Genomic DNA, 16,087 nt, shown 5'->3' with positions numbered 1-16,087 from the left:
TCAGACGTAGGAGTTGAAGGTAAAAATGCTAAAAATAACAAGAAACAAACAAACAAAAACTCCCATTTTTTTAGTCAGTGTTCATTGACCTTACAGAAGCTTTAATCTCATGACTCTAGATATGTCTTCATGGAAGCAGAATTGTGCACAACCAGCTCTTTTACCATCCTGGTCAGATCAAGCTATTCCTTCTCATCTTTCCCTTGAGAGGGTGAATTTTCAATAGTTAGTATAAATGGGCAACATTTCAGCAAACATTTAAAAGTATTTTCCGTGTGCGCGTGTGTGTGTGTGTGTGTAAATATATATGAGACTATATATATATATATATACACACACACATATATATATATATATACACACTATATATATATATATATATATATATATATATATATAAAATATGAGACACAATATGTATAGAAAATGATGCACATCTTTTTGAAATACAGGGTTGTCTTTCTGTAAGCTACTTATGGTTGTTATGGTTTTAAGTATTAGGAAATCAATTGGAATTGATGGAGAAAGTGGAAAATGACAATAGATAGCAATTCCAAGGGGAATATAGACATCAAAGTGCTTAAAGGAATCAGATAGTATAGAGTACAGCGAGTTTTGGGATGAAGCCCTAGTGCAAACATGGGAAATCTGCCATAGCTCTTTTTATTTGGCTATAACAGACTACCACAAAATGGACCATTTATAATGAACAGAAATGTATTTGACTTGTAGACCTAGGGGTTGGAAAGTCAATGATGGAGGTGAGGTTCCTCTTCCTAAGCCATATCATGGTGGATAATATCATATGGCTAGAGATATACATAGATGTATACATGCACAAGAAAGACAGTGATTCAACGGTCACCTTGCACTAAGCCATTGCATGGCTTATGTTACCATCCTTTGAAGACCCACCCCCAAATAAACTGTTCCTCTAAGGACATAGTTTGTACATGAATGTTGGAGTATATATTCAAAGAACAGTACCTTTTGGCTGTCTTTTGGTTTATCACAGTAAAATTTTTTTAGTAGAATGTGACTTTGAAAAAGTACCTACATTTTCCATGCTATAATTATGGGACCCTGGGAGAATCAGTCTCATCAGATGGTTCAGTTTGCCATGTGCACATCTCAGGAATAAACGGTGGCACAGGTTGAACTAATGACAAACCCTTTGCACCTGTTTATCAATGGCTTGAGAGGATTTGGGCAATTATCAGAACATTTGAGATATTCTCCTGAAACTGTGGAATGGGGAGTTAGAAACATCATTAAAATATTGGCTTCCTGGACTTGCAGTTTTTGAGATAGTTAGAGCTAAGTTGCTGAAGTTTTAAGCAGGGTAATAAAGACATAATGTTTAAAGCTGAATTAATAGATGAATTAAATATGTATGGCACTGCCATTAAATTAAAATTCTGCTTGGCTTTATTTGAGAAAGATGCATTTTAATAAAAATGCTAAATGTTGAGTCAAATTTCCTTAGCCTCAATTTAAAATCTGGCCCTGATATTTACCATCCATGAGATTGTTCTGTGCTATTTGTATAATAAGACTAATATCCACATTGATGAATTCAGAGATTAAAACAAATTAATTTTATGTAATTTTTTTTTGGATAATGCCAGGCACTTATAAACAGTAAGCAATGTTAATTGCTCTTTCGTTTTCCTTTGTGGTGGTAAGCACAAAATCAGTTTTATGCTTGGCTCACCTCCTGAGTCATTGAGCTAACATTTGACTTCTGTATTTCCCATTCTTTGTATTAGTAATACTGATTTGGCTGTGTTTAGTGTGGATTCATCAAATATTCAGCATCATCAAACCAGACAGGATAGAAGTAAGTAGCCTCCAATGTTCATATTAATTTGAATTTATTCTATTTATTTGTTTGTTAATTGATATAGGTTGTCACTATGTACCCCTGGCTGGCTTAGAATTCACTATCTAGAAGAGGCTGACCTCAAATTCATGAAGATCCATGTGTGTCTGCCTTCCAAGTACTGTGATTAAAGGTACAGACATTTTAAAATGTGACTCTGGATGTATTTTGATGACGCTGGGGTCCTTCCCACATATACATTGTGTAAGAAGGAAGACAGAGTGAAAAAATGTCATTAAATTATTGTTATATTTATGCACAAATTAAATGGAGAGGATTGTAGGTTAGGAAATGATAGTACACCATTGTTATCAGCTTTATAAATATGCATATCTGCACAAACCTTTAAGACTTTAAAGTTTTGTGGGTATTAATTTAGTACAGGATTCTTATGAAGTACTTATTTGCTTGTCCTGTTATGTGATTATTGGATGATAACAGGGCACTGATGCAGCTCAAAGAACGATTGATTTCCATTTTCAAATCTATTTGCACAACATGCTTTAAAGGTTGTGTATTAATAAGGGAGTGGAGTGTGTTTGGGGGATAGGTAACATAAACAGAACATTACTTTCCCATCTTCTCTCTCTCTCTCTCTCTCTCTCTCTCTCTCTCTCTCTCTCTCTCTCTCTCACACACACACACACACACACACACACACACACACATACACTCACACAGATCACATTTCTATCTGTCCCACATATACTAGGAGGTTCATGTCTCTCAAGTAATTACTTGACACTGAATCAAAAAGCTACACAGAGTGTTGAAGAGGCTATTAGGTTGAGCTGTGCTTACAAAACTACACAGATACATGACAGTTGTGAATTTTTTGATAATCTAGGAGCCATTGTTTTTTTTAAAAAAAGAATATTAATAATATAGATCTTGACCAGCAAGAAAAAACTGTGCTGTTAAGGGGTGTGAAGATTACATATTTGAGAAATGATAGAATGAACCAGAAATGCCTTAGGTCCTTATCACTCAATATAGCTCAATAGTAAAACCTTCAATCAGCTTTAAAAATTACAAGATACTGGTTATATTTTTTTCATGCACAAATGTGCTTCAAAAATTAGTTTTGTTAAGATGATACATAGTTATTCAAGCTTAAGTCTTCATACATATGCATATTTATCATTGGATATATGTAAATTCAAAGACTGTTTAACAAGGCATTGTGTTGGGTGCTGTATCTTGTGTGTGAAGAAATAAAAAGCAATTGAAGGATTGTCTGGATAATCATAATAGAAATTAAGCATATTCTGTTCTGAATTTTAATGAAAAGTCAGGCAAAAAGTGAATGCATGTTGATGTAATTGATGTAGAAATTATGATTAATGGAATCACCACAATATGCAGAAACAAGAGCCGGGAACAGAACTGGGGTACTGAAGTTGATTTTACTTCAAGGAAAGCTAAATCACCACACCCTCACCCTCTTTACTCAACTGACTCAGCCCTTGCCTGCCAGACAGTGATTTCATCATCTTCAGCTGAATAGGTACAGTACCATGTTAGATCGCCAGACACACACACACACACACACACACACACACACACACACACACACACACACACACACACACTGTGTATGCATGTGTATGTCTCAAAGCTTTCTCTTAGTGGACAGCTCTTAAAACCAGGGCGGGGGGCAAGTTACAGGCTGGACCACAAAACCAGAGTGTTGTCATTGGCCAAAGGTGGAGGAAATTTCTAAAGTAGAAAAGGATCAGCAGCATCAGAAGCTGTAGAGAGGAAGATGATAATGTTAGAAGTGATTGGCTAGATAGTGAGCTCATTGAAGCCATCTGTTAAAAAATACACAGCCGGGTATAAAGTGGAGGCTATTTTCAAAGCAAAGTAAGCCAGAGAGCAGAAGCTGTTACAAGGCGAAGTCTTTGAGCCCAGCCTATTATTTTCAGAAGTTCCCCACTAAAGGGAAGAGATGAAATGGAAACTAAATATAGAGGCAGGATCAAAGGAGGGATTTGTTTGAGGATAGGGAATATACGAAAATGTTTGTAAACAGAAAGGAAAACACAATGAAGAGTGATGGATTGTTGATGAAGGGGAAGGCATGATTGATGGGGCATTTCCAGGGGATGTAAGGATAAAGGCATCGAGATAACAAGTAAATAATTATTTTACTTAAAGAAAAGTAATTATTCCTCTGAGACAGAACTGACAGAGGGAAACATGGGTACTGATTCACTGAAAATCTGAAGTGAAGAAGAAGATAATTAAAGTGCCTGGCTCAAAGACCCAAAAAACACACTGTGGGAGGTGTGATGCTTAGCAATCAGCAGAAATACAAGAAGATTAGCCAGAGACTCAGGGAGGCGTGGCTTTGGTATAAATTGTGTCCTGAGCCATGTCAGCCCAGAGCTACATAAGTGAAGGCAGTTGCTTCTCAGTGAGACTTAATGACTAGGTCAATGTCTGCGTCTTGTAACATGGTTGGGTCAGCAGAGAGGCATCTTCCCCGTGTTGTGCCAGATGCCTTTCCACACACTCAAGTTTGCTCTTACTGACTTTGCTAAGCACCTCTGACCAAGGTCTTCTGAGCTAATGGTTTCCTTTTAAAAGGCAACAATCTTTGGACCACTTTTTAAAGGTTGTCTGAGTAAGTGTGGAAACCAGGATGTGGGAAGCAACACCAAAGAACAACGCTAACCAGATACACTTGACACTGACACATTTCAATGATGAAATTAAAGAATGTGTTGCATAAAAAATTCGTGCCTTATCTGGTACACACTGGATGTATCTGAATATGTTAGTCACTCACATTCACATCAAAATTGAAAAGTCATTTCAAATAAATTCGGGAATACTCATACTAATAGATAACCAATATTCAGGTTTGCTTCTTTATTTTCTCCCCCTCCCTTTTTTTTTAAATTTAAGTTTGAAGCAATGCTGTTTTACATGTTAATCCCAGTTCCCTCACTCTCCCATCCTTCCCTATCATCCCCACCAAACCCCAGCCCATCCCCTTTCTGCTCGCCAGGGAAAGTGAGGTCTTCCATGGGGAGTCTTCAAAGTCTGTCATATCATTTGGGGCAGGGCCTAGGCCCTCTCCCATGTGTCTAGGCTGAGAAAGTATCCCTCTATGTGGGATGGGCTCCCAAAATCCATTTGTATACTAGGAGAAAATACTGATCCATTACTATGGGCCCCATAGACTGCCTAGTCTTCCAAACTAACAGACACATTCAGGGGGTCTGGGTTGGTCCTATGCTGGTTTCCCAGCTATCAGACTGGGGTGCATGAGCTCCCCCTTGTTCAGGTTAGCTGTTTCTGTGTGTTTCTCCAGCCTGGTCTTGACCCCTTTGCTTATCACTCCTTCCTCTCTGCAACTGGATTCCAGTAGTTCGGCTAGAGTTTAGCTATGGGTATCTGCTTCCATCAACTACTAGATGAAGGTTTTAGGATGGCATATAAGGTAGCTGTCAATCACATTATCATTGAAAGGAATTAAAGGTAGCCTCTCTGCTATTGCTTAGATTGTTGGGTTCATCCTTGTAGATCCCTGGGCATTTCCCTAGTGCCATATTTCTCCTTAAATCTATAATGGCTCCCTCTATTATGGTATCTCTCTTCTTGTTCTCTATTCTTTCTCTGTCTCAATCTTCCTGTTCCCTCATGCCCACCTCTCCCCTCCTCTTCTCCCCTTCTCTTTCTCTTAACTCCCTCTCCCCTCCCTCCATACTCCCAATTTGCTCGGGAGATCTTGTCCCTCTCCCCTTCTCCAGGGAACCATGTAAGTATGTCTCTTTTAGAGTCCTCCTTGTTTCCTAGAAGTGTGAATTGTAGGCTAGTAGTCCTTTGCTCTATGCTTAAAATCCATATATGAGTGAGTACATACTGAGTTTGTCTTTTTGTGATTGGGTTACCTCACTCAGGATGATTTCTTCTAGTTCCATCCATTTCCCTGGGAATTTCACGATTCCATTGTGTTTTTCCACTGCGTAGTACTCCATTGCATAAATGTACCACATTTTCTCCATCCATTCTTCAGTTGAGGAACATCTAGGTAGCTTCCAGGTTCTGGGTATTACAAAGAATGCTGCTATGGACATAGTGAACAGATGTCCTTGTTGTATGAATGTGCATCTTTTGGGTATATGCCCAAGAGCGAAATTATTGGATCTTGAGGTAGACTAATTCCCCTTTTCACGAGGAACCGCCATACTGCTTTATTTTCAGTTTATGCAACACATCATATATTTTTGGCAGTCTAAATTTCATCCTTAGTTTAACTATTCTCCCCAGAATCACTTTTTCTGGATTTTGCTTTGGTATTTTGGATGGAGATACAATACAGAGATTCACAAATATATCTCTTGTACTTCTTGCAAACATATTGGAAGTATTTCTTACCGTAGCAAGTAGTGTGTCTTTTGCATGAGCCTATGGAGGATTTTTTTCTTTGGCCTTTGGGTTAAAGTTGAATTTCTCTTCAAAGCAGCAGAAACATCTTGATTCTACGGCATTGGGAATAGTGTAATTGCCTTTGATTTCTTTGGGGGCTTTGGCTGAGTATCAACCGAGAATGTTTTTGGCTACAGTTACAATAAATCAACAAAGTGGAATTTTCTTTTAATACAGCAAGATGTCTAAAGGGGAGCAACTGCCGAGATCAGGTCTAAATCTTATTTTGTCTGATTGTCTTCAGACACAGGTTGGCTAACGTCATAGTTCTCAAACTTGGGGTGCAGTGACTTAGCAAAACTGGTAGAGCAAAGGGTCCCAGGCTTTTTGGTCAATAGGAGCTCAGCCTCTATGTTTTCACTATGCTGCGAGAAACACTGTGGATCATGATGGCAACTCAGTGTCCACTGCTCTCAAGCTTACCACTTGAGGCAAAAATGAGTAACAGAGTCAGTCACATTAGTCAATGTTCATTTAATTGGGTTTTAAGGAAGATTATTAACTATTGGAGGATGCAACTATTCAAAGAACTGCCAAATTTTCAGGCCAACAAAGATGGAGAGGAGGAATGAGAATTAATGAGCAAAAGTCATTGGGTTGAGGTCAAAATTGATTCCATTTTCTATGGAAACTTATTCTAGCTTTTTTTTTGTTTGTTTGTTGTTTTTGTATAGTAATACTCTGCTGAATTATTATCTTTGGTTTCTAGACTCCTTGGATTTTTTTGCTATTAAGGATATTAGTAATTTGTTGTGGAATTCTATTTTAACCACGTAAAGGTGTGTTACTTTGGTTTATGCTTCATCGGTTTAACTATGTAAAGATGTGTTGCATTTGTCTCACCTTGCCAACCTAAGGCACCTGATTGGTCTAAGAAAGAGCTGGATTGCAATAGCTTAGGCAGAGAGAGTAAGTAGAAGGAGAAATCTAGGCTCCAGAGAAGAGAAGAAGGGGGCGCTGGAGGTCAGCTACAGAGGGGGAACAAAGACAGAAGGCTCCTGCAAGGTTCACTGGCCATCACGTCCAGCCAATGTGGTGAGCCTCAGGTGCTTGAGAGACCAAAATATAATGTAGAGAGAATAAGTGAAGACAGCTGGTCAACCTTTGGCATAATGAGAAATATATATACACATGCACACACACATAAATAGTAAAAGAAGATATTAAAACAACACTGGTTTGGATTAATTACTTTTGCGACTCCAATATCTAAAAGAGAGGCCATTAAATCTATTCCAGGGAACCATTGCAATGGTGCCTATAATACACTTAGGATATTGTCTAGCACAATGAACATTGGCTGTTGATATCTTATAATATAACTGCATACAACTCCCTAGGTTCAAAATATATAGTATAATTGGGATCTTCATTATTTTTAGTTGCCAATTAATTGAACAATCATCATGTGAGGAGACAGGGAAAGATTTTGCCACAATAAAATCATCACAAAGTTCAAAGTCACCAACAGAACTATGAAACATGTACAAGTGAAATCACTTCCAGATTTAGAATCTCCACTAATTTCTCTGACCACCATAAGTGGATCTTAATGCAATGATACTATTGTAGAGGATCAAGCCTTTACTAGAGGGAATGAGATCTTGTTAAAGAAAACATGGTAAAATGTTTGGTCTTTAGTGGGTCTATGTGAAGAGCCAGTGAGGTCATTATTAACGGTTACTCTGCTAAATGAACAACAAAAGTGTCCTAGAGATAACCTGTCATCTAAAGTGACCTCATTTGTTTTAGAGATTTCTCTCGCTTAAAGAGACTTCGAAGAAAATAAATATGTAACTGAAATGTAATGGAAATGTCTACTATTAATACTGATGTACTCCCTAACATTTTGTCTAATTAGCTAAATAACATACATTAATCTGTATTAAGATAAAAGGAATAAGATAATCCAGAACACCTACAAATGTAAAATATGCATTTTAATGGCCAAGATAGTTGCGAGTAAAGGAGTTATAACAGGAGGCAGCTAAAATGCTTGTCATTTGAAGACATGTACTGACCACTGGTCATTATGGTGTGTGGGCATTCCATTATAACATGAACACCACATTTCTTTTTCCATCATAGCAGTATCTGAAACATCATCAATTATATTTTTGGTGAATTTCCCTAAATCTGCTTCTTTCACATCCCAAACTAATTAAAATAAATTCCTATTAATTATAGAAATATGCTTAAAGCATCCTAGTGGAATCAAGTTGAAGAACAAAGTATGAAATCCTTCACCCCTGCATTCAACGTATTGACTCCATTTAAATATCTGCACAGAGACTCATGAAACTGCAAACTATTGCATAATCCTCCCAATTCATAGAAGATGGCATGACTGCTACTATCAATGGTGTGTATAATTCACACATAAGTAGTACTCAATGTCTCTAAGTAAAGAAATCCCATCAAAAGTATGTGCATAACTTCCATACAAAGGAAAAAGGACTCCCCTTTAGTGGGATCTGGAAACACTACAGACTATTACTAACATCCCATGGGCATTGCTGTAATGACTCACTTCCCCTAATAATATGTGATGGATCTACAGAGATCTCCCAACCAGGTATTTTCAAAAATTACATTTAAGACAAGGGTTCTCTATGCTGCTCTTAGTGAATAAGTAAATGGCCTCAAGAAGCATTATTCTGCGAATTACAGGAACATGCCCCAAGGCATCTTAGTGGAGTAAGCTTATGGAATACTCTATAAACATATACTTGTCGCTGGAAGGCAGGCATATTTTCTCCCTTATTTGCTTTTGCTTTTCAGTATAACAACTCACCTGCTATTTTATATTCAAACCATATATTCTGCTCCAGCTAATAATTAACTTATTGGGATAATGTAACCCATTAAGTGACAACATGGATCTGGTAATGGTGCCTTGTCCATGATTTCTTTCAGGTGTTTGTCAGAAGAAAAAGAACAAGGATGAAGGAAATCTGATAAGCAGCAAGCAGCAGTGTTGTTTTTCAGAGGGAAATGATATGAATAATTTACCTGTCACCCTGGAGAATGTCTTTAGCTGTGCTCTGTGAAGGGGGGTGCCTGGGTCCCCATCCCCATGTATTACTGGAGCTCACAAGCACCAGCATTTGATCATTGGACTTTCTAAGAGCTATGTTCAAAGAATATGACAATGTTTTTTTCACAGTAACCAAAAAAGTAGAGAAAAGGCTCTGTTAACTGAATTTCCAGACACGTTACCCAAGAGAGGTAAATTCTTCCACAAAAAAAAAATAGAATGTATATTGTATTCTTAGAATGTTTCCTCCATGATGGGTTTCATCTTGTTGGAACTGCCCCTGTGCTCTGTGGGTCTTAAGTATTCTCTTTCAGAAACCTCTTGCTGGCTCTTTTAGAGGTCTGTTTGTTCAGGAAGTAACCATAATACCAAGAACTTGAAGTGTACTCCCTTGTGTCATTGGGCTACATTGTGTACCTTCAAAAGATATGTGCAAGTCCTAATCCCATCTACTAAGAATGAGATCCTATTTGGGGATTTTCTTAGCTGATGTGTTTAAACTAAGAACGTGAAAATGGATGCTGATCCAATTAGTATGACCGAGAGAAGAGGTACACTCAACACAGAGAGATGGCCATATGAGGATGAAGCTAGGTTTGGAGAGATACTTTATAATCCAAGGGATACCAAGGATTGCTGGAAATCAGAGACTAAGAGAAATGCATGGAGTATTTTCCCCTCCTCCCTTCAGAGGGAATGGCCAGACTTTGTATCTTGAAATCATACCTCCAGCCTCCAGAACTATGAAAGCATGGCTCTTTATGGCTTAAAGCTATCTGATTTGTTATTTTCTTATAGTAACCTAGAAAACTAATTTGCTTTTCAAATCAAAATTTCCAGAGAGGAGGGCGATGAGCTAGTGAACATACCAAGGCAAGCTGTTAATGAATGACACAGATGACTTTGACCCAAGTGCAGATGTGTCCACAGTCTTATTGGTTGTAGGATGTATTGTAGTGAATACTATTTGTGCAGAGATAAAGACTGACTAGGTTTGTCCAATCTGTGAGGAAGGACTGGTTCTCACATGTTTTTGAAGGCATAAAAACTAAGATTCCCTTTTTTATTTAACATCTTTCATTCTACTTTCGTTTCTGTTGCTGTAATAAAATATCCTGACTAAAAGCAATTTAGGAAGACATTTAAGTTTACTTGGTTTATAATTCCAGATTACAGTACATCATATCAGGGATGTAACAGCCACAGGAGCTTGAAGTAGCCAGTGCCATCCATAGACAAGAGAATAACCACATGGATTCTTGCTTGGTTGCTTTTGCCTGTATTTCGTCTGTATTATATAGTTCAGCATTCCCTGCGTAGTGAATGGTGCTATTCACAATGGGCTAGGTCTTCCTACATCCTTTAATGCGATAATCCCTCACAGACATGCTCACAGACCAGCCTGTCTTTTAAAGTGATTTTTAAGTTATATCACATTGACATTAAAATTATGTGATGGTGTATGAGAATATTATCTCATACATGTGAATGTGTGAGTGTGTGTTTGTGACTGTGTGACAATGTTGTTGGTGGGTTTGAGTGGGAGACAGTGTGTGTGTGTGTGTGTGTGTGTGTGTGTGTGTACTCTTATTTAAGGACATAGACTGAAGAGACTCTGGCATCATCCAGAAGCACCTTCGGAGGTCTTCCTGAGCAAGAATGTTCCAGCCAGCAGTCAAATAATAGACATGTTAAAATATGTCCACCTACTTCCATCACTTTGTGTTAGAGTTGACTCACTTTGGTCTCCTAATCCACTGGTGAGAACTAGATCCTCTACACCTCAGAAGACTGTGGTGGTGCTGGGAATTGAGATCATGGAATCACTTATTTTTTTTTTCCTAACTGCAGCTGCATTGTGGAAAGAAGGGCTTAGATGTTTGGAGGAATCATTAGCCACCACTTCCCCCATGGTTCCCAATTTACTTGGGCATTGGCCTGGGGTGGGGGTGGTTATGGTATGGAGTTACAGCCACGAAATGGAAAGTAGCACAGCCTTCAGCCACCTGAGCCAATCTGACCCTTGGAGATCAAACTCGAATTGAAAACAGACTTGGAAATGCAACACTAACTGCCAACACCTTTAGCATTTGAATCCCATCTGTTTAGATCTGGACCCCTGCTGTTGGATACAGCAGCCTCACTCAACCGCCTTGTGTGGAGCTGATGGAGGCTGTATCATCAGTCTGCAATGGTCACTGTTGTTTCAGGTTTGTTCAGGTTTGGGTATGCGTCTTCATATACGTTGGTTGGTTGAGTCTGTGGGCCTCTAGATTTGGAAGAATCTGTGTACGGTGGAAGCAACTTCAAAATTTTATTCTGTGTTCATTAAAGCTGTATGATATTACATATTTCAGATTTATGGGGGGGTAATCATAGATTTGCAATATGGAAAGAAAACATCTAATTAGAGCTCTCATATGTTTATTTTTTTCCTCTATGTACTCATTTGTGTATAAAGTTGCTTTTCATTTCATTTCCCCCTGTTTTAATTTTCAGTTTTGGCATTTTCTCCTCATGTTTATTTCATTAGCTAAAAGTTTGTGACCTACTATAACCTAAAAAACTATCAAAGGGAATGATTAACTGAGGGCCATGCTGAATTCAACAAGTTCCACATTTGCTGATGATCCCTTCTAAGGAAAGACTGATTTAAACTATCAACAAGGTATGAGTTTAATGCAAAATGCTGCATTTAAGTTTAATCTACTATACTATAAAAGTGCTATTTAATAGCTGTTCATGTGGAAAATAATTTGTTTTCTGTCTATAAGTTCAAAATAAGAAGAATGTTTTCTTTCTTTTTTAATTATTTTTTTTTTATTTTACATGTCAATCCCAGTTCCCTCTCCTACCCTCCGTTTTACCCTCTCTCCCCCCTCACATGCACCCTGACCACCCTCCCCTCTCCTCTCCCCATCCCCCATTCCACATGTAGGGCTATGCTATCCAGATGGGGTCACGTAAATCTGTCAAGGAGGAGGAAAAGCTTGATTTCTCAGAACCAGTGAACCACCAGTGGTCCGACTCTTGCTTCAAGGGGAGAAAGCGTCAGCTGCAGTGTACCAGCCTGCAAACTTGAGACTCAGAGGTTGGCATCCCAGGCCAGGGTCTGGACACACTTCAAAGTATTGCTCCATTTGATCTATCCATCCAGCGAGTCAGGGTTCTGCATAGGAACAGAGATGAAAGACAGGTACATTTAAAATCAGTTTGAAATGTATGCAATAGAGAAAAATCAACAAAACAAAGTGTTACTTTCTTGAGAAATTTAATAAAAATGATCAAGAAAGATATGAAAACTTATAGTGATTAAAACTGAAATATAAATAAAATACTAAAGTAATAAAATACATCACAACCAATGTTTTAATAACAAATTTGAAATTTTAAGTAAAATGGCATTTCTTAAACATGGCATATCATACAATATTAACAGATACATGTTTTAAAAGTAAAGATGTGATTAAAAATATTAAAACAAAATTCTTAGATAGCTTTTGTCATGAATTACTTAGATACTTCAGTAAGAAACATCACCCTGTACACATAACTCTTTTAGAGAATAAAAAACATTAAGAAATATTTCTTATCTGTTTTAGTACAACATAATGTATACCAAGACTTAGAAAAACCACAAATGCAAGAACCCTTAACAAAATATTAGCAAATCAAATTTAGAAATATGCAAAAAAGGAAAAGTTATCATAAAAACTGGGTTCATTCCCAGAATTTGAGTTTGGCTTCGCATTAAAAATCAGTTGACAGAATCAAGATGTAGGACGTGGACAGAAGTACAAGGTCTGACCCTCTCTCCGGTAAGATAAGACCACGTGGGAACACTTAGATGGACAGAAATGGGTTAATGTTTAAGACAGAGCTAGCTGATAAGAAACACTAGCCATTGGCCTTTGTAATTAATACAGCTATTTGGGGCTAATGTGGCTGTGGGACCAGGCTGGTAGGAAACTGCTTGTAACAAAATGTCCCCTGCAATGTGGGTACCAAGAACTTCCACTTAAAACTTAACAAGGGATTTTGAAAACAAAAGAACAGTGATAAGCAAGGTTTATTGGTAGCAGCTGTTTTCTTGGGTGGGCTCTGTTTTGCTAGAGACTATCAGAGACTTGCACAACTCCTTTAAGGAAGGTTTCCTGACTCATCATAAGTGAAAAAAATAAACAAAAACAACAACAACAACAACAACAAAAACCCACAGGGCTTTTTTAAAGAGGTCCTACTAACAATTGAATGGTGTGTATAAGCAACTGGCACTGGCAGTGACCACATCTCCAACCTGGCAGCATGCTGCTTGATGGCAGCATAGACCAAGGCAGTGAGCACAGTTCTCACTGCTGGCAGTAAATGTTGTGGAAAGCAATGTTGTTGTTCAGCAGATAAAAGACTCGTGGCCAGAAGAAGATAAAGATTTACAGTAAAGATAGATTAAGATAAGAAAAACCTCTAAAGGTTTACAGTATGTCTTAAAATATATGTAGGTTTGGGAGAGAAAAAGAAACAGGATAAAGTTGTTTAAAAAAATAGAGAGTAACTGGGTATGGTAGCACATGCCTTTAATTCCAGCACTCAGGACGCAAGCAGGTCTCTATGATTTCAAGGTCAGCCTGGAATACAGAGTGAATTTCAGGACAGCCAAAGTTACACAGAGAAAACCTGCCCCCACAAAAAGAAGTAAAAGAAATAGATAAATAAAAAAATCCACATGGAGATGGAAATACACAGAGTCTAGATACTGTATGCTATTGTGTTGTCCTTGAATTGATCAATTGCTAAGGAAGGAACAACAACTGCTAAAACACACTTGATTATCAACGCTGCTGAATTAATCCAATTTTTATATTTTAAAAATGCCTTGACTTCAAAATTTAAGTCTAAGGACAGATTACTGTGGAAAAGAATTTCTATTTTTGTTTCCACAGAACATAGAAAGCTGTGGATTCCTTCCAGACTAACATGGTGTGATCAAGCAAGATCCCCTGAAACAGTATCCTAGGTGATCCAACATTGCAAAACAGCTGGGACAAGGCAGCCAGGATTTCTGTGTCTTCTTAGGATCCCCAAGACAGCGCCCCCTAACTGCAGGAAGCATTTTGGAAAGAACAATGCCCAAATTCCCAAACATTGTCTATAAATGTTTGTTTTCATTTAAATGGACTTGGTTATAAATGCTTAATGATCACAACCAATCTCTTTGTAAGAGTAAAGGGGATTATGGTATAGAAATGAATACTTTGCTTTGGAATGGATTTGCATTTATTGATACAAATTTAAGGTCAATTTTGTGATATGTATATTTCTCCTCTTGTTTAAGTATTGTGTTTATGTAGCTCATTTAAAAATGTAATGTATAATTTAGTACAGATTATAGTTATCTATGATAGTCAAACTTATAGTTAAGTCGGTTAGGTTTTCTAAATATACAGAGATGTATTTGAGGTATATAAATATTCTTCAAACCTTTCAAAGACCTATTCTATATAGCATTTAAAATGGTTTAGGATTTTTCTTAACAGTGAGGCATCTGCATCAGAAATGAAGACGGACATTGAAGAAACTCATTATGAAGTTTGCTTCCAATAAGCCAGAACTAGCCATTTGGGCAAGATACTGCTCTTGTCTGGACTGTTTGACTTTATGCTGTATAAACTGAACATGCAGAACCCACAGAAAAGTGGCTGCTGAAACAAGGTGGACATTGCTGCAGGGTTCCTGCTTCATGGAAGAGTCTGCCAGACAGTCTGCTTGACACAGAGAAAAGTGACTGACAAACGGCCAATACAGATGGACAGGTGAAAGTTTCCTGCTTTGCTGAGGAGTCTGCCAGACACACTATGGCCTATGCACCTAAAATGGATGCACTAATTTACAGAACTTTGGATGACTGTCCAGGTAGCAAGATGTCTCTGTCATTTCTAGAGTTTATATATTATCCTTCTGTGGTCCTTGATGGAGCTGAAGACAGATAGTTATGGTTATAGTTTTCCTTAGTTAGGATTAAGTTATATATAAAACTTCAGACTCACAAAGACAGGATAGATGATAGAATATTTTCTTTAATTCCTGATAATGTTAATGGACTAAATATTGTTAGCTATAGCTCATATTTGATAACTGCTTTTGTTATATATTTTACTACACTAAAGTTAAAGCCCTTCTTTTTATTTTAGACCAAAAAGAGGAGATGATGGGAGATGTCATTCTATAAATATGTTTCTCTTATTGGTTGATGAATACAACACTGTTGGCAATAGGAAGGCAAGGTAGATAGGACAAGGAGACGAGGAGGATTCTGAGAGATGTAGTAGAGAGGAGTCAAGATGTAGGATGTGATAGAAGTAAGAGGTGTGGACCCTTTCTCCTGTAAAATACCACCATGTGGAAACACTTTGATGGATAGAAATAAGTTAATATTTAAGACAGCGCTAACCATTAAGAAGCTCTAGCCATTGGCCAACAGCTTCATAATAATAAAAAACAGTTAACATAATTTGGCATAAATATGAAACAAAGGAAAGAACGTGTGATCAGCTTCTTTTGAAAATACAACTGATCAAATTCTAACAACTCTTCCTTTTGCACTGCTGGGTAATTTCCATTTGGAGGAAATTAGGTCAGAAGTGCTAGAGTAGAGTGTGTTAGCAGGGAGTGCCACCTGCAGAGGCTGCACTCCTTCAGCGACACCCAACCTATAATGTAGGTACACATGG

Source organism: Phodopus roborovskii, unplaced genomic scaffold (assembly GCF_943737965.1).
Source record: "Phodopus roborovskii unplaced genomic scaffold, PHOROB, whole genome shotgun sequence".
NCBI lineage: Eukaryota > Metazoa > Chordata > Mammalia > Rodentia > Cricetidae > Phodopus > Phodopus roborovskii.
Note: the sequence above shows the minus strand (reverse complement) of the source record.